This window comes from Malaclemys terrapin, chromosome 13 (genome assembly GCF_027887155.1).
Source record: "Malaclemys terrapin pileata isolate rMalTer1 chromosome 13, rMalTer1.hap1, whole genome shotgun sequence".
NCBI classification, from domain to species: Eukaryota; Metazoa; Chordata; order Testudines; family Emydidae; genus Malaclemys; species Malaclemys terrapin.
Window position 1 is genome coordinate 17,648,466 of NC_071517.1, and position 22,792 is coordinate 17,671,257.

At 39.0% G+C, this 22,792-nt stretch overlaps 1 protein-coding gene across 7 annotated transcripts in view; it reads right to left on the reverse strand.

Annotated features, from left to right (window-relative positions):
- The window catches only part of TNRC6C (trinucleotide repeat containing adaptor 6C), a 578,100-nt gene that overhangs the window by 183,884 nt on the left and 371,424 nt on the right, over window positions 1-22,792 (reverse strand). Inside the window, exon 1 of one of the 7 annotated variants that reach the window (XM_054047764.1) lies at window positions 18,698-20,001. The exons of the other annotated variants lie outside the window; for them this stretch is intronic. The gene's annotated coding sequence lies outside the window, so the exon portion shown is untranslated. Of the gene's footprint in view, window positions 1-18,697; window positions 20,002-22,792 lie in introns of those variants that run through there. 7 annotated transcript variants of the gene reach the window in all.

The following is a 22,792-nucleotide window of genomic DNA, read 5'->3' on the forward strand; positions in this document are numbered from 1 at the left end:
ACTGAGGTTCACCATAGAAAGATCATTTTCAATTTGAGACATGGTGCAAATGTAAAAGAGCTTGGAGACACCGAACACCACTGAAACCGCTCTTGGCAAAGTCTCTGACCTCTTCCTAGTTAAAGCTCAGCTCCACACACATGCCCCTGCAACACATTCAATCCTGCTATTCTTCTTGAAATCTTGTCTTCATGACTGTCTTCTCCTGGTTCTCTTCCCTCTCTAATTATTTCTTCAGTTTCCTTTGGAGGATCGTTCTCATCCATTCTTCAACTTTCTGTGGAGATTCCACAGGGATCTGTCCTTGGTATCCGTCTCTTTTTCTACATCAGTGGTTCTCAACCCACGGCCCAGTCAACGCACAGCTGCGGACTATGCAACGCTCTCAGGGACATACAGGTAGTGTGTATATATATAAGTGTGTATGCAGCCCACAAAGGTAAATAGATATGGTGCAGAGCAGTGGTTCTCAAACTCTGGGCACTCTCATCTGCAAACCCAAATTCAACTACTATAGGGTTACCATATTTCCACAATCAAAAAAAAGGACACTGGGGGAGGGGGGGGAAGCCCCGCCCTAGCCCTGCCCCCACCCCATCCACTCCCTCCCACTTCCCACCCCCTAACTCCCCCTGCTGAAAACCCCCCACCCTAACTTCCCCCCCAGGACCCTACCTGTCCCGACCCTTATCCACTCGCATGGGTGGCAGGGTTGTAGAAATTTTGGTGGTGCCCAGAACCTCCCCCCCACCTGCCTAAGGTTCTGGGAGAGGGGTTGGGTAGGGGAGAGGAGGTTTGGGGTGCAGGTCCTGGGCTGGGGATTAGGGTGCAGGAGGGGTGCAGGTTCTGGGATGGAGTTTGGGGGTGGGAGGCGGTGCAGAGGGAGGGGGTGCAGGCTTTGGGAGGGAGTTTGAGGGCAGAAGGGGGTGTATGGGAAGGGGGAGGGGGTTTGGGAGGGAGTCTGGGGATAGGAGGGATGCAGGGGTGAGGGCTATGGGTCTGAAGATGAGGGGTTCATCATGCAGGAGGGGGTCAGGGATGGGGCAGAGGATTAGGGTGCGGGGGGATGAGGGCTGAGGCTGAGGAGTTTGGGGCGTTGGAGAGGCTCGGGGCTAGGGTGGAAGGGCAGCCTGTCTTCCCATTAGTAGATGGGGGATGCTAGGACCCGCGGGCAGCAGACAGCAGTTGCCTCTGGCAGTACAAGCGGGCAAAGGAGAGGCAGGCGGGGAAGGTTCACCGGGGGCGGGTGGCAGGTGGCGGCCGGGGACCCATCCAACACTCCCCTGCTCCCTGACTGCCCCCCCACCCCCGGGCTCCCCTTACCAATCTGGCTCCATGTGTTTGCAAAACATGCTGCCCGGTGGGTCAGTTTGTGTGTTACACAGGGCTGCAGACAGAGGGAGGGGGGAGCAGGGGAGGGCTCTGGCTGCTGGAGGCCAATGGGAGCAGCTCAATCGGCCAAGCCGCCCAATCAGCACCCGCACTCTGCATGGAAGGGAGGGAGGGAGGCGAGGGAGAAAAAAACCCCGGACATTTTAACCTTGTTACCAATTCCTCCTGGACAGCTATTTAGAGACACAAAACCCGGACATGTCGGGGAAATATGGACGGATGGTAACCTTAACTACTATCTCTATGCTGGCAACTCTCAGATCTACCTCTGTACTCCACACTTGTCTTCTGTCCAAACTAAAATCGCTGCTTGTCTTTCTGACATCTGCTTGTGTTTGTCTGTCAGCTCAAGCTACAAGCTATCCAGTATAATGGTTCCAAGAAGCATGGCCACTGTTAGCAGAAAAGGAACTCCGAATGGCCAGATTCACAACTCCTTATATACATGTACACAAAATGTATGAATTGCAAAAGGGTAAATGTAATCCCAACTGTCATTTCTTTCTAGTTGATTCTCACTTCCACAGGCTGAGGGATGCACTAGCAGGGATCTGGAGAGGAAATCCTAATGGAGATATTTTAACCACTATTCACAATGCATTAAGAAAGTGCAGCTCTGTTGCCTGTTTTGTTCCCACATACTATCGTTAAGACTATGATTATATCATGGCAGTCATGGAACCCATGACTTCCACTGACCTCCGTGACATTTTCTGCCCTGGGGCTGGAGCTCCCAGCCAGCTCCACCCTCGCAGCTCCCAGTGGGCAGACGGACGGACCCCCTGCATATGCCCAGCCACAGCGGGACCCCCGGCATCTCCCCAGGCACGGTGGGCAGCAAGGACTCCACACTGCTGCACCGCCGCAGCTGCAGACAGGGGACCCTGCAGCTACCAGCTGCCCAGGGCAAGGGGACCCCGCAGCATCCAGCCCCAGGGGCAGGGGGACCCTGGAGCTCCCATGCACCACATCACTGGGGGACCTGGTGCCCCAGCAACAGTGGGTGCTGAACCCACCTACCCCTTTTGTCAGGGATATTTTTAGTGAAAGTCAGAGACAGGTCACAGGCTGCCGTGATTTTTTATTTCCCGTGACCTGTCCCTGACTTTTACTAAAAATATCAGTGACAAAAACTTTGCCTTAACTATGGTGTGATGAGCTCTTTCAAAAGTTCTGAAAGAGTACATTATACAAAAGATCCATATGGGATCTCCTGTCAAAGTGTATATTATCTCTAGTGATTGATTAAATTATTTGACTTTCAGCATAACTTATGACAGAAAATTCTGATATACTGAAAGAGAGGGCTAGTTTTAATATTCTATTAAAGTTGTAAGTATATCTGGCAATTTAACTGTGTACCTCCCACCCCTCCTCTAAAGTTCCCAACCCAACTGATTTGCAATAGATTTATTTTTTTCAACTTCAACACTTAATTTCAAAACCTGTTTGAGTACAGCACATCTCAAAACTAACCAGATATCAGCAAACATTTTTGCTATATTAAACATAATATGGTGATATTAAACATATAATTGTAATTGACATGTTACACTGTAGGAGGTACAAGTGCCACTCTTAATAAAAACCTGTTTATTTCATTTCTGAGATTAAAGTAGCCTCAAATTCAGTCAGAAAATATTATAATTTTAATGGAGCTCAATTTTCATAATTAATTTACATAATTACACATCTGAATACATATACTTTAAATAGGCTTAAAATTATATAACTAAATCTCCAAGTGGCTTCAGACAGCAGTTCTTGATTTCACTTCTCGGTACAATGTTAAGTAGTCAGTTAACAGCATAATGAAATGAGAATATTTAAAAGACTGCACTGTTCACAAGGTTATTTAAAGTTTTGATTATATTGCCATTGATAAAAACCAAGGCGTGTGTTATACATTTTTCTCCAAAGGCACTATTTGTTCTCCCTTTATTATACAGAAGCAAGTTAAAAGGTTGGTTTAAAAAATATAAAAGCCCACTGCAAATAAAGCAAAATTTCTTAGTATGCATTTGTAGGTTTTTTTTTTTTTTTTTTTTTTCCTTTCATTTTATGGATAAATACAGTCGAGTATCACAGGTACTTTAACTAGCAAAAAAAGAGTTTAACTTTACTATCACATTCTAACTGACCTGAAAGAAAACAATTTATTTAAACCCACAACCCTAAAAGCAAAATGGTTTTTCAAACTGCAGAACATCATATCGCTCAGGAGGATCTTCTAGTGGAACAGCAGGAAGGGTGGCAAGTCAGAACTCAAGATAAATTGCGAGACCCAAGTCAAGAAGCATGGATATCATCTATCAGCATCACGTGGCTCTATTAGTTCCTCCCACTCCCCAGCCCCCATAAAAACATATTTCAGTCTAGATTTCTTATTTATAACTGTTTTGAGAGTTCAGAAGTGAAAAAAAGAAAATGTTTGTTTCCAGGTGACATCAGATATTCACAACACATGACTTAGTTCTCTCATTATCTTCAGAATCACCTTCACATTTGAAATCACTGTTTACATTTTTAATTTTAGTGAATTTGGTGAAGTTCTGTCTAGACAACTTGGCACTGACCCTTCTGGGGATAGTTTATGCTTAAACACAAACTCCAAGTTAAGTCTAATGATGTTGCTACGTAGTTACAATGCATTCTGCTGTTGTTCTTACATTGGCGTTCTAATGAGTTTTGTCCTCGCGCATTTTAAGATCCTGAGGGTTTACCTACACAGGAAAGTTGACTAGAACTTTCCTGTTCCACAATGGCTCCCCGTGTGAACACTCTTATTCTGAAGTAAGTGTGCCCTTTTCTGGTTTAACTTATTCTACCAGAAAAACGGATTATTATTTCAGAATAAGAGTTCACATGGGGAGCTATTCCAAAATAGCTATTGTGCTTTAAATTCACTCCCTACCTTAACCCGGAAAAACTTCCCCATGTAGACAAACTAAATAATTGTGGTGTTGCTGAAGTAAATCCTATACATTACATATATGCTCCTAAGTAATTTTGCCTGCAACATAAAGCATATCAACATTCTGAAAAGGTTAAGGTATTAGCTTAGTACAGTGGTTCTCAACCCATGGGCTGCTTGCAACCCATTCAGCAAACAGCTACAGCTCATGTGACATCTTGAGGGCAACACAGATAGTACATATCTTGTGTGGTATATGGCCTACATAACACAAAGAGCTGCATGTGCAGCCCACAATGGTAACTAGGTTGGGAACCACTAGTTTAATAGATGCTGACATGCTGGCATTTCTATGCCATCTTTCAGAGACCTCAGAGCATTTTATTAACATCATCTAATTAAGGGCTTTTCTACATGTGAAAATTAATCTGGAATAAAGTAGGGTGTAAATTTAAAAATCGGTTAACTAGTCCTGATTAACTCCATGTGTGAACACTGGTATTCCAGAATAAGAGTTCTTTACTCAAAATTAGCTTAATGCACTACGGCACTCTTATTCTGAAATAAGAGCATCCACATATGGAGTTAATTAGAAATCGTTAATTAGGAATAGCTATTCCGGAATAACCCCATGAAGACAAGCCCTAAAAATCAAACAACACATTTAAGTAGAAACAGGATATACACAGATAAAACTTAATCCACTACTGAAATGCTACTGCATCAAGGGTCAAATAGAGCTGCAGTTTAACAGCTCACAAAAGCATTACAACAGTAGTTTGGAACAGAGCGTGAAAAATATAATAGTTAATTACAATATCCCATTCAAACTACAGGGGAATAGTTAGGCTGACCCAGGAGACTATGTTAATAATTTAATCTTACTCTGACAAGTAGTGCCAAGGATTTTTCATGATGAGAACTGAAAAGGATATTTGTTTTATGCATCTCATCTAAAGGACAGTATCTCCAACAGCATAAAGTGTCCCCCTATTAGTCATTTTGAAGTAAAGGATTTGGGCATGTGTGGAGAATGAACTATGATAACTTGAAATTGTCAGACGTCCAAGATGCTGTTATAGGATAAGAGTTCTTAAGTTGACTTGTATGATTGGGTATGTTACCGGACGAAGACCAAAAAGAACATATACCACTGGATTCATGGACACACAGAGGTCTGGACTTCTGAATGGAAGCTCCACCCAGTCTGCTCATATGGAAATTTGAGGGGGAGGGGGTTTGAATATGAAGGATGGTCAGTCAGCTCTTGAGCAAGTTGTGGAGTTAGACTGTGACCAGATAGGGAAGCACTGCTGGGCTTTCATAAGATTAGGAATCCCTCTAAGATTTCAGTAACCATCTGCTTCTGTTATGTTCCCTCTGGGTTAAATAAAGTTTTAGTGGCTTTTCAAAACCAGGAGTTGGAGGCATAGTCAGTCAATCAATGGAGTTTTGAAGAGAACTGAAGAACTCAGGAAACAGAGTTAGAAAAAGCAGCCAGGATCACCTTATATTTACAGGCAAATGTCCTGAGGAGAAGATTAGAAGGGTAAAAAGACTGTATTAGTGACCCAGAAACACTGGTGTGTTGAACAAGGTGTGTGCCAGGGAAGGGCAGGTGGTGAAACGTATTAAAGAAAATCTAATCATAAACATATTTTAAAAAGTCTTTCTGAAAACAAGAATCCAAGACTTTAAAAAAGAGCATTTATACAAATACAATAGATTACTATGCAATTAACAGGTACAGGATAGTACAAGGAGGAGGCAAGCATTAGAAACAAAGTTGTATTTTGTACTTGATGAAGAATACCTGGAGCATCTGAATTTACAGCAAAACTACTAGTTATGTCAACACAGTATTGTTAGGACTGGCAAAACTGGAATATTTTTATCTCAATAGATATCAATGTTTATTTTTAGCCATTTAAATGTTCACACTTGTGGGAAATTACAGGGGTCAAATAATTATTTAGCTTCATTAGGTGTTAAGTTTCAAAAAGTTAAAGCTTTTTAACCATTAAAACAAAAATTATCAACATCACATCAAAAGTAAAAATATTTTTAAATGAAACTTTAATAAATTCTCATGCAGCATTTTTCTCACTTTGACTATCTGTAAATCTCTATTATTGATGGACTTTGTCGGTTTGTGCGTGCAGAGTGAAATCAACATTTACCAACAAAAATGTAATCCTTCTAAGTTTAAGTACTGTGCATCTTTGAGCACTTGCTTGGCAATAGCCCTCAGCTCAGTTTCTCTAGTTTTTCATCTTTACTTTTGAAGCTAAAAATATAAAAGCCCTGCCATCTAGCAATGGTGTATATTTGCCGTACCAGGAGACATGTCAGACCTGAGACAGAAACAGAACCAACTCTGTTCAATTAAAGAAGTTCAACTTCACCTTAGCCTCGCCATCAAATTGTAATACTCTAGAAGTTATTCTTGTTGTAAGTACCTTAACAGAAATAAGCAAAACAAATGAAATAGATGGCCTGTTTAAAAACAAAAGTACATGATCTATGCCAATGTTTTAGATTTAAGCCTTACTTTCTTAAACCAAAATGCCTACAATACAAGGAAAAAAATGTTGCTTCCCATTTTTGTAAATGTAACTGTTACAATGGAATACAAAATGCTTGATGTTTTGGGAAGATTTTGGAATACAATAAATGTGGGGAGGAAGAGGAAATAAGGATTTAAACTTGCAATAACATACAAAAGAATTAATTCATTGAAGAATGGTTGTAAGTTTAGGTGCCTTTTTAAAGTTTTTCAAATACTATTCTAGTTAAATGCACTGTGAATATGGAATTCAATTTATCAAGTAGATGAAAAGAAGAATTTTGAGCAAGACCCCAGTGAGCTAATCCAGAGTCACAATAAAATGTCAGGGGTCCTGGGATTCTCAGCAGGGGGATAAACACCAAATCTTTAAGCAAGAACACCTATAGGCTCTACTATAAACTGTGTTTTAAAATGTCCACTGGACATATCTGAAACCTTAAACTAAAGACGAAACAAGAGGGCAGATTACAGTCTAATTATATCTTACTGACTTCTTAATATGCACTAACTTTGTTTACTAAAATAAGTAAAAATATTGTGCTCAAGATTTGTTTCGCTCATCTTGAAAAGAGAAGATCAAGAACTCTGAAGTGATTGAAAGTTTGTTTCTCTGAAGTTTCTGCAAGCAGATCTGTATCCTCTGATGAAATGCTATTTTGAAATTACTACAACAATACTAGAGAAATAAGATTTATGGGACCAACTTCTGTTGGTGAAAGACAAGTTTTTGAGTTACACAGAAAAGAGAGGAGATGTCACCAGTATCAACATTCCTAATAGTGCATTAATGCTTTCCCGAAATTTACCTGGAAGTTTTAAAGTATGACACCGTTTCAAAAAATAAGCTTATACAACTCCATTAAGGTCAACAAGCCTGACAAAAATCTTTCAAAAAGCCAGGCACGGGGGAAAATATGTATGTTTGGGAACTAAGCAAGCAGAAATTATTCAAATGATAGCTGGATGGCATCCATGTACCAGGGTTGTAGCCACCAGAATGACCTATCTCCCTGGATTTTCTTGAGAATTTTCTGGGCATCAGAGAGAACACGTAACAGATACCAGCTCTATAGGAAAATGTATACACAGATGTTCTCTGTGGATCTGGGAATCAGTTGCAGTGAACACACCCTTTTTGTCTACCATCGGTTTTCCATCATAATCTGAGTCATAACTTCTACATACACCCACTACTCCATAAAAAGCCTGGGAGAACAAGAGACCCCTGCGGCACATACTAAAAGTGACCAAATCTGCAATTTAGTTAGCAGATGCAGGAAGAGTTCCACAGAGGCCTATTCTATTCCCCTGGCATAGCAGAATGTTGCAATTCTAGCTCACCAGATTGGCCCCTTAAATAAAATATATATGACTATTGGCCTTAAAAGTTTTTAATTAGGACTGTCAAGCGCTTAAAAAAAAGTAATCTCGATTAATCGCGCTGTTGAACAAGAACAGAATACCATTTATTTAAATATTTTTGGATGTTTTCTACATTTTCAAAAATATTGATTTCAATTACAACACAGAATACAAAAAGAAGAACAGGAGTACTTGTGGCACCTTAGAGACTAACAAATTTAGTCTCTAAGGTGCCACAAGTTCTCCTGTTCTTCTTTTTGCGGATACAGACTAACACGGCTGCTACTCTGAAACCTGACAGAATACAAAGTGTACAGTGTACAGTGCTCACTTTATATTTATTTTTATTCTAAATATGTGCACTGTAAAAAACAAAGGAAATAGTATTTTTCAATTCACCTCATACAAGTACTGTAGTGCAATCTCTATCATGAAAGTTGAACTTACAAAAGTAGAATTATGTACAAAAAAATAACTGCATCCAAAAATAAAACCATGTAAAACTTTAGAGCCTGCGAGTCCACTCAGTCCTACTTCAGCCAATCGCTCAGACAAATAAGTCTGGCCCGATGCTCTAAAGATTCATATGTCCCTTCATGCTTCAACCACCACTCCAGAGGACATGCATCCATGTTGATGATGGGTTCTGCTCGATAATGATCCAAAGCAAAGCAGACCGAGACATGTTCATTTTCATCATCTGACTCTGATGCCACCAGCAGAAGGTTGATTTTCTTTTTGGGTGGTTTGGGTTCTGTAGTTTCTGCATTGGATTGTTGCTCATTTAAGACTTCTGAAAGCATGCTCCACACCTCATCCCTCTCAGATTTTGAATGGCACTTCAGATTCTTAAACTTTGGATTGAGCACTGTAGCTCTTTTTAGAAATCTCACATTGGGATCTTCTTTGCATTTTGTCAAATCTGCTGTGAAAGTGTTCTTAAAGCAAACATGTCCTGGGTCATCATCCGAGACTGCTATAACATGAAATATATGGCAAAATGCTAGTAAAACAGAACAGGAGACATACAATTCTCCCCCAAGGAGTTCAGTCACAAATTAATTAACACTTTTTTTTTTTTTTATCAAGCATCATCAGCAGCATGTCCTCTGGAATGGTGGCCGAAGCATGAAGGGGCATATGAATGTTTAGCATTGGCATGTAAACACCTTGCAACACCGCTACAAACGTGCCATGTGAAAACCTGTTCTCACTTTCAGGTGATATCGTAAATAAGAAGCAGGCAGCAGTATCTCCCATAAATGTAAACAAACTTGTTTGTCTTACCGATTGGCTGAACGAGAAGTAGGACTGAGTGGACTTGTGGGCTCTAAAGTTTTACATTGTTTTGTTTTTGAGTGCAGTTATGTAACCAAAAAAAAAAAGTGTAAGTTACACTTTCACGATAAAGAGATTGCACTATGGTACTTGTATGATGTGAATTGAAAAATACTATTTCTTTTGTTTATCATTTTTACAGTGCAAATATTTGTAATAAAAAATATAAAGTGAGCACTGTACAGTTTGTACTCTGTGTTGTAACAGAAATCAATATATTTGAAAATAGAAAAACATCAAAAAATATTTAATAAATTTCAATTGATATTCTATTGTTTAACAGTGTGATTGTGATAAATTATTTAATCGTGATTTTATTTAGTTAAATCACGTGAATGAACTGTGATTGACAGCCCTATTTTTAATTTAACAAACACTATCAAACTATGCTAACAGTTTTATTTTCAATATTAAAACTTGTTCTTGTGTTTTTACAGATGAGATAAACAAGCCAAAATGCTTTATTTGGGCTAGAACAATACATTTTGTAAGCATCTATGAATACAGCCAAAAGTCTGATAACTGAATAAACACAAAAGTCTGACAATAGACTCCAATATGCCAAGAGTCATGGTAAGTGACTATCACAGAAGATAAATTAACAAATATTTGTGGACACTTACATCTGAACCAGATTTGGGTCATTTCTGTCAAAAAAGCTCGATTAGAAAGATATATGCATTACCATAAAACAGTAACAATTCTGCATTTGCCCAATTCCATCAAATCCCACAGAAAATCATGTTTTCCCTTGAACTATGATATTCATACCACGATACTGGCTCATTAATGGTAGGAATACTACTCATCACACATTTATGACAACTACCGGTATACTGAAATCAGTGGTCTAACACCTAAATCAACCATATATGCATTCTGTCTTATGACAAATGATGTTAGAAAATCTGGATTGGCAGTTAGATCAACATCATCTACACCGCTTCACAAATTCATGGCAGCTGTTTTTTCATATTAAAGTTACCAGAACACAAGGGAAGTCTACTTATTAAGTGCAGAATTACATTTTGCACCAACTACTTCTGTGAAACCAAGTGGTGTTATCGTTAAAAACCTATCTGCCACTTATGTATGGCACGTGTTGTTTCCCTAATTACTCTGAGTCAGCACTGCTTATTGAACTAATGTCTTAAGGTTTTAGCACCATCAGCACTGCAAATAAAATGAGAATGAGTTGCCACATGCTCTCATATCAAACTTGACAGCTAAAATTCTACTCCAGATTCTCTATTTTTGGTAATGCACTAAGTAGAGAACACCATTTGATTTTCAAATGTCAGGTTAAGCCTACAGTGCTGGCAGTCTGAAGAATCTTGTAACCTGAACAGAGTTTTATATGGTACACTAATTTTATTTACAAGGTTATTTTCCAGACCATACCTACAGTTTAACTGAAAAAAAATGAGAACCGATTGCAAAGTCTGTAGACACAATATAAAGCAGAATCTTTAATTACCAAGAAAAGATAACTAAACAGATGAACAACAAATACCTAAAGCTCTAGTAAAATGATTCAACTTTTTAAATTAAGAAACTTATTAAATGAATATTGTATTAGTCATAAATCAACATCAGGACGATAGTCAGAAAACTAAACTTACTGTTATTGTTTGAGGACTCCACTGTACTCATGCTTAACACATATATGGTAAACTAAATTGAGAAAAATATAACCATAACAGAATGAAGAATTTTTTAGAATGACCATTACCTCTGAATTATGACCTGATATTTCACTGTTTAATGACAATCTTAAACTACACATTAACTCAGACAGACCAATTAAAGTATTTTTACATTGGGTATTCTTGTTTTTATACAGTTTTCTTTCTTGTTTTGGTGAAGTTAAGTTAGATGGATCAAAATTAATTATTGTTTATGCCAAATTTAAAAAATAGTTGTAATTCTGATAAATTCGTGCAGCCTTCCCAGTGAAACAGGTATTCTCTGGAGATACTAGAACAGTAAAAGCTGTTTTATCTGGCATGTTGGGGAAATGCAGAGTGGCGGTAAGTGGAAAAAATGCTGGTTAACTAAAAGGGAGGGAATTTGGGTGCGGGATAGGGTGCGGGGCTGGGGCGTGGGCTCAGGGTGCCGTATCCGGGGGTGCTCACCATGAGCGGCTCCCTGCAAGCGGCGACCTGTCCCCAACTGCTCCTAGGTGGAGGCACAGCAGGCGGCTCTGCATGCTGCCCCCGCCCTGAGCACTGGCTCCGCAGATCCCATTGGCTGGGATCCACTGCGGGGGCAGCACCTTCAACATGAAGTGCCAGCCAATAACAATTTGAACTAAAAATAGAGTTTAAGATGAACTCATGTTTTTGTATATTAATGGAAAACTACCGCCTTAAAATTCTATTCAATAAAGCTAAACGAGTAAACAAAAATTTACCTTCACAAACAGTAAATGAAAAAAGGCTCTCATCTGTCACTGGAAGTCCACATAAATATCCACAAAATGGAAGTAGCAAACACAGAGTATACACAAACAAGAATAAAGGAAGGAAGAAAGGGAGTGGGAAAGGAAACAGCAGCCAGGAAGAAAATGAAGTTCCTTCTTCAGTAGATATCTACTATTGACTATATAAAGTTTTGGCCCACAGGCAGCAGCTTGGTGGGAAGCCCAACACAGGTCCCATTAATCCCATGTTTGCTATCAGCCTATAGCTAGTAGTTGTCATACAATATTTTGAGCCCTGTCAATGTGTGTTTCTCTAGGGTTTATTTACCACAAAGTATGTCACATTTACTTGACAAATATATTTTTCTCTGAAGAACTATTTGCCTCATTTTTCTCTCTAAAGATTCCACTCTTCAGTCTGAACAAAAATTAGCTTTAGAATAGATATAACATGTTTTTAAATACAAAGAAATTACATTTCCAAGTAAGACCTAGTTTACACCTAAAACTTAGGTCAACTAGCTATGTCACTAAGGGCTGTGAAATTCACACCCCTGACAGACACACACAAGCTGACATCAGCCCTGGTATAGACACTGCTATGTCGACAGAAGAATTCTTCTGTTGACCTAGCTACCGCCTCTCAAGGAGGTCACCACAGCAAGTGTCTATAGCAGCACAGCTGCAGTGCCATAGCCGTTCCCTATAGTGTAGACAAGCCCCAAGAGATTACCGTGAATATTCTTTAAACAAAAACTTGTAAAAATAAATTCCATTACATTTGTTGACAAACTAGAGAAAAATCTCACTTGGATTTAAATTTCTGACATGAACGTACATTTCAGGACACAGGAACAGCAAGTTGCAGATAGTTGTACATTAAGAATGTATTCCACCTCCACAGACCTCAAAAGACAAACGATGGGGCTGTCTGCAAAGCTAGACAATCCGGGCATCCAGCCATAAAACATCACTGCTATAGCACAAATAACTGTTCTCACTCTGCTGAGCCCTCCATGACATAAACCACAAAAGGAAAGAGCTCCAGAAAGCTGCCTTCACTACTACCTCCTCAAACTTCTAATATTTCATAGGTCTGAATTACAACTATACACAGGACTTTAATTTTATAAAATTGTACGGCTGACACATCCAGGGTCAAGATTAATCAATTCAAAATTTGATGCTTAGATTCCTGGAACTCTGAATACTGTAAATATATAGCTAACCACTTCATACAGATCTTTCTATAGATATTAATAGTGTTATCCAGCATGTCTTCATAAAGGAATAAAGAAAGAAATGGCTTTTGATTTGAAAGAGGTAAGATTAAAATGTAAACTCAAAAGGAACAGACTGCCAAATAAAACATTTTTAGAAAAAGTAAGCATGTCAAGAACATTTCGGGGGGGGGGGGGGGGGGTCAGATTAATATAATACTAATAAAAATTTGAATATTTTCTCTAAGTAAAAAGAATCTACGCATGATAATTGTGATTTAATAGCAAAACTTAGTCTCCAACTACAATCAATAATTTAACTAACCTAATTTTGACCAGCAGAATGGCACTAAAGCAATTTTTTAAAGTGGCAGTTCACACAAAAGAAAATAACTTAATACATGGTCACATCTGTAGTTGCTTTCTGAAAACTACAATGCAGATTAGTCATATTTTAAGTGTTACATGCAAGATATTTCTAAATATGCTTATATTAAGAGTCCAAACTCTAAAGCATGATTTTCTGACAGATTAATAATTTTCATAAACAGACAAGATTTCTAAAACAAAACCATATATTGCTCTATAAGCACTAAATTTGACTTCTATTCCTCCATTCATTAAAATCGGCACTCTCTCTTTACATGGTTACTTTTTACCACTAAATCAAAGAGGCCATGCAGAGTGTAAAATCCATTTAGTAATGCAATTTTATTTAAGAGACAACACACCTACAATACTGCACACAATTTTATATCGTAATTTCTAAAGCATCTCCCAATTCACTCTCTCTCAAATACCATTTATCCTCACTGATATCTTCATAATGCAACTGAAAACCTCCAGCCCATTAATCACTAAAAGGCACCAGCTGATACAAAATTGGCTAGACTGTAGTGTCACCAGGCATTAAAGAGGTTTCCTTATCATTCATCTCTAATACTAAGGGAATGACAAACTTCTACCTGCAACTTCCAAGTCAGGAGAAAACCGTTTGATGATGTTACTATGATGTTATCTGAATTTTAACTATTAAAACTAATAGTAATTCTGTGCTGCACATGTTTGGTGTGACCAAAAATTGAACAATCAATGACTTACATTTTTCATTGATTTTTTCAAGTAAGCAGTATACATGTCCACAATTAAACTAGAATAACTTGAAATTACTACATAAATAACTATAGTAACAGAAATTAACATATGGGAAATTAACAGTCTACTTTATCTGAATAAGAAAGGTTTAGGGGGTTTTTTTGTTTGTTTGTTTTTTAACTTTGAGCCTGCAGTGTTCACATAGTCAGTACTACATGGACTTTATCTAACAATTCTTTCCAACTGAGAGCCTGCCTTTGCTGAAGTAAAAGACTGCTCCACCCCTGACCTCCTCCTTCAGCTTGTTTTGGAAAGGGGCCAGATGACAGCATTTGGAAAAGTGCATATTTATCTCTGCAAGGACAGCTGCCTAGAGGAAAATAAATGTAATTTAAAGTATTATCCATTCCCACTGTCACCAGTCTCATTGATTTTTCATAACTAAGACTGAAAGTAAAACATTTCCAGATCACTGTTTTAATATATAGATTTCTCATTAATGAAAAGGGGAGTCTATAATGTTAACAATAAACTGTAGATTGTTTTCAGTAACTCAAACATTGATATGTAAGCAGCTTATAGTGTTAGCTGTTTTCTCTAGAAGTCAGCAAGTAAGGAAACTAAGTCCTCTATATGAAAAACAAATCTGTTCACAATTCTAAGTAACCAAGATTCTCAAAAAGTAGCCTACCAAATGCTTGTGGTATTTCTAGATAGACTGCATTTGTAGACTCTGTTCTTTAAGTGAATTCTTCTTAAGTTCAATTTATATTCATCGTCAAATTATTTCAAGATTTAAATAATTTGTAGTTTATGGTGGGAAAAGTCTCACTCTGATCTGATGCTTCACTTTGAGTTTCACACCTCATTAAACTACTAACATCCTTAGTATTTAGTCAACACAAAGAATCTTAAGATTGTGGGAGACTGTATTGTTATGCCCAAATGATCATGCTTTTCTCAAAACTTATTTGGAAAAATTCATCCTGACTAGCTGAAAAAAATTTTCATCAACATCAATCATATTCAAAAATATAAAAACAAAACAGAAGTAAAATATTTAGCTATTGTCCTTAAAATTTCAACATAAGGATCACAAACTTCACCAAAAGCGTACTTTAGCTGTTAGGAGGTAAGGAAAGACCCTACTTAGAGCAACTGACAAGAGACTTAGTGAAAGAGGTCAAGTATCAGAGGGGTAGTCTGAATCTGTAAAAAGCAACAGAGGGTCCTGTGGCACCTTTAGTCTTAAAGGTGCCACAGGACCCTCTGTTGCTTTTTAGTGAAAGAGGGTGATGCACACATTCCCATTCACAGAGCACAGGAGACAGTTTTGGAAAGGGGGCAAAGACATTCCAGAAAACTTGAAAAGGATGGAGCTTTAAATTAGCAAATCTTTTTTAAAAAGAGACCCCAATCAAGGTTTAATGACAGCACTCTGTCAGAAATTCCATCACTTTCCCTTCCCAGCTGGGAAACTTTGTTGAGACTAGGCTTCTCACCAGGACATTGCTTGCGGACTAGACTAGCTCTCCTCCCTGTTGTCCTTCACCTCTTCCTCTTGCTAGCAGGTTTAGTCTTCTGCCTAGTAGGTGTTTGGTACAACATCCAAGCTATGTACCAGATAACCTCCTAATCACAAAAGAATCTGTACAGCATAAATTGACAGACACCAAGCAAACATGGTAAAGGACCCATCACCCATTTAACTCAAGAATAAAAGTTGGCTTTTTTAAAAACAGCTGTAGGCTTGTACATTAGCAAACAATTAATATTTGTCAATAATGCTCTACTTATAGCTTTCTATCCTGCAAAGAACTGAAACAAATCGTAAGTGCGATATCAAACACCTGAAAAAGTTCTGAACAGCAGAGTCATTTTGCACTAACAAATTTGGCCTATGACACTACTTACATCAGACTCAGTCTTCTTATTTGTCCAAAGAACAAGTACATCATACTCTCAGCCCCACCCCAAACAGCCTCTGATGCATGATTTAACCTTGTTCTGGAGGGACTGCCTTTAGGTCTCCATGCCCACTCATTCCTTGGCCAATACAACAGCAATTTTGGGGATGTAAGCACCTGTTCACCAGGAACCGAACTGAGACCATTCTCATTTCACAGATATTACCTCATCCACCTTGTCTGCCTAACAATGGTCAGATGATTTCAGAAGTTAACATGCTTCACTGAATTTAATGTGGTCACACAGAGGTGAAAAACTATTACCAGTCCCTTGAACCATCCAGGTTCCCTCAAGTTATCCAGTATTGAACTTGCTTACCACAGCCTTTTTTGGGAACCAGATTGTCTGAATTTAGAAGTTAAGAAACATGACTATAAAAATACTGATATCCAATAACAACAGTGTCTTCCACTGTTTCACCAAAAAATAAAGTTATATAGAAATATCTAGCACCAGCCTTCTTAACTATTTATACACAAGTTACTATTAAGGAGAAGAGTCAATTTGGAAAAGATTTTAAAAGGGGCAGTAGTAGACAAAATAATATTACTCAAAGATAAGTAAGTTTTAGACATTTGTTAGTACACCATTTTGAGATCATAGTTCACAATTCATGGATTAAAGTAGCTGGAGAGATGTTCAAATGGAAGCTTACTGGATTTAACAAGTCACAGAAGATGTGAAGCAATTCAACTATTAGGCACAGGAAAAAAACCTCAGGTAATTTCTTAGGTTGCATCCATTACTATCTCACCTAACCCCCAATACATATTTCTGAGAGAAGCAAACAAAGGTTTTCTAAATCTATGATGTTTACCACCCCAGTGATGTCTTAAACAGTCAAATATAATGTACAACAGCAACCAAAATCCAAAGGTCATCTCTCACTGAATCCAAATCGAGGAAACATTTAATGCTAGTAAGGATTTTAAAAATCATTTGAATAATGGTATCCAACAACAGATGTTGTCTTGTTCATTATTCTTAGTGTAACAATATTCATCTGATTTAAGATATATATCTATATATAACACCAGACCACTAACAGCAGCAATTATTGGGTTTTAACTAGCTTAATTAGTCCAACAATGAAATTCAATTATTAGTCTGGATTCCACTGAATATAAAATCAAATTAGTTTAAGATACAGGAAAAAATATTTCCTCAATTAATTTATATGAAAAAATGGCCATGTTGTGCTCAAGAAAAATACAAATCAAAGTTGGAAATTATATAAACTGAATATAAGCAGTCAAATATTTTCCAAGAAAAATATCCAAATTGAAGCAGAGAATAAAGCTAATGCTAGAACCAAATTAAAGTATGACTAGCTAGATTATAGTGGCCATTCTAAAGAAAATAAAATGCTGAAATTTCCAGCAATAACAATTAAAAATATATAACTTAAGAAAACAAAATTGTATTATATGAGGCAGGAGATATATGAGTGAATATATGAATTATTTCAGTGAGTCTCATAACTGGACCTTCTACTAATGCGCAATTGCACAGTAAGGAGATTACCCTTTGACACAAACTTGCAAAATAAAACAAAGAGGATTCAAATACCTTTAATAAACTTCCACTGTCTCTTGATTTCTAAGGATAACAATTGAACATCCATCCCCCTTTGCAGTTAGCAACATGGTTTTTGTTCCTTACTGATGTGCTTACTGAAACTAATAAGGACAATCTGGCTTCATGAAAATATGAAAAATTATCTCTCTCACGTCTAGTATTCAGAGACTAAGTTATGGTGGTTACCATAACTTAATTGTATAAAAAAAAAAATCTAGGGATCTAAAGAGCTACCATTTAAATGAAGCTGACCATCAAGGATGATGTTCAAGTTTCACCTACTTGGTTATGATCAAAAGCAGCCCCGGTGACCTCGCTTCATAACAAGGCTAATTATTTTAAACTAATTTTCAAACGCTACACATCAACTCACATCCATTATGATTTATTAAAAGCAAACTCACACGGTTCTTCCTGTAAGCTAGAACATTTTTAACTGCTACATATGGGACTCCAACTAAAATGATTATGCAGGTGATGATAATCAGATACGTGTAAAAAAATCGTCATATGACAATAACAAGTTTTTATAAAGGTCTATTTTTTAACCAACAGGAACTAGGGAAACGTATTTTGATTTTAAAATATCTCTTAAAATAACTGTTAAAACAGTCTGTGTGGAAGTATATTAGAGTAGAGTATTATTTGTTCCACCGGCTCCATAATAAAAGAAAAAGGTGAAGACTTATTTGAAAATAAAATATAGATATAGTGAAAAATCCTGCCCTGGACTCCAGGGGGGGGGAAAGGGTGGCATGCACTAACGAAATGACTTAACAGGTCTTTTCCATCTCCAACTTCTACTGATTCCAGATTAATATAAAACGATCGCCCCTTACCTTTTCTTTTCCTTCAGGGGCTCTTTGGCAGCTTTCGACTCAGTCTTTCTATAATGAAACAAGTGAGTATTTCGTCTAGCGTGTGGTCTCTCTGACGTGCTTCTTGCTTATTTTAATGCTTTTTTAAAAAATACCCGTAATTTCACGAATCTGAATAGGAAAAAAAAAATCTCACACGGCCAGAAAAAAAGATTCAGTTCCCTCCCCGAACTAAAACAAAAACAAAAAGCAACTCCCCCCACAACCTGCCACAGAAGAGAAGAAAAACAAGTCAACAAGAAAACAGTATCCAAGCAGAAGAGCAAAGAGCTTCAGTGTTATCCAGCCCAAGTGCAGGAGAAACAGGTTCAATTCCAAAACAAGCTTTTGATTTCCAGTGGAGAAAGGGGAAAGACGTCCCTAGCTAGACTTTTGCACCCGAATTTTGTTTCAAATACACATTTGCTTTCGAGTTGCAGCAAAAACCCAGGAATTCAGAATCTGGAGTGGATCAGGGAGAGTTTATTTCTTGTTTGTGTTGATGGATTCTCAGTCCACATGGAGGAGCATCTGAGGCTTCAAAAAGTGCAAATTAAAAGGAAAAAGTGGATCCCACAAACGGGTTAAAAGAGGGCTCCCCCTCCAAAATATGGAGCCACAGGAGGATCCAACAGAGAGTCTCATATGGGGATCCAGGCAGGAGGAGGATCCAATGAAGTCTCTCTCACGGGGAGAAGGACTGGGGGGGAGGCTCCAGCAGTCACTCACAGGGGGAGGATCCAGCAGTCTCTCTTATGGGGGATCCAAGCAGAAGGATCTCTCACAGGGGGGACCCAATGGGGCGAGGGGAATCCAGCAGAGCGTCTCTCGCGGAGGATCCAGTAGCAAGAGGAGGACGAGGGGAGATCCAGCGGGGTCTCTCCGTCTCCTCCAGAGGGATCCAGCAGCGTCTCTCAGGACCAGGCTGGAAGCTGCCGCAGCGGAGCTTCTCACTGGGGGCGGGGGGGGATCCAGGAGTCTTGCGCCCCGGGGGGAGGCAGGAGGCTGAGGCAGCAACGTCTCCCCAGGGGGCTGCAGCAGCAGCGTCTCAGGCAAAGTCTCTCTGTGGCGGGGAGGCTGGGGCTGCAGCGTCTCGCGCTCTCTCTCTCTCTCTAGCAGGCAGGCGGTGCCGGGCCCCCGCTCCTCCTCGCTGATGCTGCCGCCACCGCCACCACCGTCCTCAGGAGCAGAGCTGCTGCCACCGCGGCCATTTTGTTGCTAACTGACAAGAACCCCGCCAGGCAGCGCGAGACCAGAGGGAGGCCCGCTGCTCGATTTTCCTCTCCCCCCCCCCTCACTGACCTCAAACAGGAAGCCTCAGCGCCCCCCTCTGATCACGTGATGGGGGGGAGAAACTGCGGCATGCAAATGAGTTGGGTGGCAGAGCCAATCAGCGCCGCGGCTCAGCGGCAGGTTCTACCCCCCCCCTTCCCGCGCGCTCCCGAGATCTGAGGACGCGCGAGCTCCCCTGGTCCCCCCCCTCCTCTCCCGACAGGTTCTGTTCACTCCGTCCATCTTGGCTAGAGCAGCCTTGTGTGTCACCTAACTGCGCAGGAAGGCACTCGGCTCCCACCTGCTGCCCGCGCATCTGGGCACGTTGCGCACCCTCTCGCATTGCATGTGCAAAATGCATCCGTGCGGCCGGTATATGCACAACTCGTTCGCGGCATTGCCTTTTTGTGCGAGTTTAAAATGCAGCACCGACAAATAACATCGCCATCTAAACACAGCGCAGCAACGCAACCCGCATCGCAAAAACATATGCACCGTTCACAAGGCTAAGCGCGCCGATGGAAAACGTGACTTTAAAAATGCATGACCGCCAGCTTTCAGTGAAGAAGCAATGCAAAAATTGCCAAGATTGATGCTAAATACCCTCACTGCAAAATGCACCAGTACAGTTGGCACAAAGGCAACATACACCAATACCAGAACGCAGCGGTGCACAATGCTCAAAAGAAAACTATGCCAACATCCAACGTAATTCGCAAATGACAACGCAAAATGTACCAGGGCCAATGCATATTTTAAATCTAGGGCCAGTTTTTGTTTTGCATTTTCTGTAGCACTTAAGTCCTTACGGTATATGGACCTGATTTAGCATTACTCAGGCAATTTTGACTGAGAAAGTACTGCACGATCAGGCGCAATTTGCAAGGATTGCTGGGTACATAGTTTTAATACACATAGCGATAATTTTTTAAAGGATGTTCTCCCTTTTGTGGACATAAATTGTATCTGCAGCTGAATAGTGGGTACAAATCTGAGCACTTGTGCCTCTAACTTCCTGCAGCAGGCACAAATTAGTGAGGCAAGTACTCAGCAAACTACCTTTGATAATAAACATTTAGGTTCTGATCCTGCAAAACTTAGGCCTTGACTACACACAACATGTGTACCTAGAACTGATTTAGTTAAATTAGTACAACCCTCTTGTGTGGACACTAGCAAATTGGTTTGAGTGCCTTATATCAATTTACCTTAAATCAATAAGGAATTGCCTTAAGTGATTGAGTATGGATTGCAGGATTAGACCTTAAGTGTTGAAAATTTAGTGGTATATGTAATAAACATATGACATTTTTGTTAATAAAAATACAATCCTAATCGAGTTTGAATTCAGTACCTCTGATGCAAAGACAATACCTTAACAAGTAGGCTAAAATGTCTTTGGTTAACAGTACTGAGAGCATACATGTTACTTTGGCCACTGGAGGGAGCCCATATTGTTCCAGAATGCAATAGAAACAGAACTTCAAAGATAAAAAATAATAAAACATGAAATATCAGATCATTACAGTTAGAACAAAGTGTGTTCTCTAGGTCAGACCAAGATCTATATGTATGCAAAATGTTATAAAAATCAGATTTAAGTGTACTATTTTGCTTCATAAGCACCAAAAAGCAAAATGATTAAGAACAATTTCCCTACATTTTGAATGTCAATCTAGCACCTTTCACCACGACTTTAAATTCACATATATTTTTTCTAATGCAATGTGAGGCTGATAGACCTTTGACTACAGTGTTGCTGCTCTTACACATCAAGGTCTAAGCTATTTACATTTCAAAGGCAAGTAGTCTGTACTAGTGTAACTGTGTAGATAATTCAGATGAGCTTTCTTTACCTTTTTCTGTTAAACAAATGTAGGTCAACACCTGCAAACGGCTTCCCCCAACGACCTCCCCAAAAGAAGGAAGTAAATTGCCAGGTTGTTACTTTCAGAGTGCCTTTTGTTCAACATAAGACAACAACCCAATACAGTGCAAACAAAACAGAGACAGCCATGTATCTTCATCACTGATGTATATAGTACAATCTAAGTAAAAGCTTATAATGGGATTATTATGTCAAAAAATAAAATTTTTATAGCTACAACTGCCCTCTACTGAAAATTCTTGTTTGTTTAGCTATATTAAAAGGTTACTTGTCAGGTCAAATTTGGCCCAAAATTAAGATTTTGTAAACATTGTAAAATCTAAGATCAGAAGTATTTGCCTGATTTTTTAAATTCAAAATGTCTTTTTAAGAAGTAAACATTCCCATGTGTGTGTTTTCCACACAAACATTGTAGCATGAGGCAAAGTTCATGATATCCTGAAATTGAAACTGACTAAAACCAAAAGTGAAACTAACTGATGTATATTCTTGGCCAAGCTGAAATAAATGCAAAAAGTATTCTTTAAAATACACACACCCCTACACAGAACCAATTGTGAAAAGTAAATTAGATTTAAAAAAAAAATCATTGTCCATATTTTAAGGTGCTATTTGTAATGATAAAAATGCATTTAAAAATATTTCAATTAGTGTTCTTTTATCATTGAATACAAGGATTGTTCAATCCATAATTTGATTTTCCCTGCTTTGATTTCTCCTGGCTCAGCCACCACTGGACTTATTCCCAATTTTGCATTTCTAATTCTCTTGGCTGTGCTCCCTTGAAATTCAAGCAGAGGTGTTTGGCAAGTTTGAGACATCTCTGACTTGGTGCATCTCTGAAAGTTGGTAAGTGAAACTGACACACAAAGGAGTACTCAGAGCAACTTACAGATGTGAGTAAAGGTTATAATGCA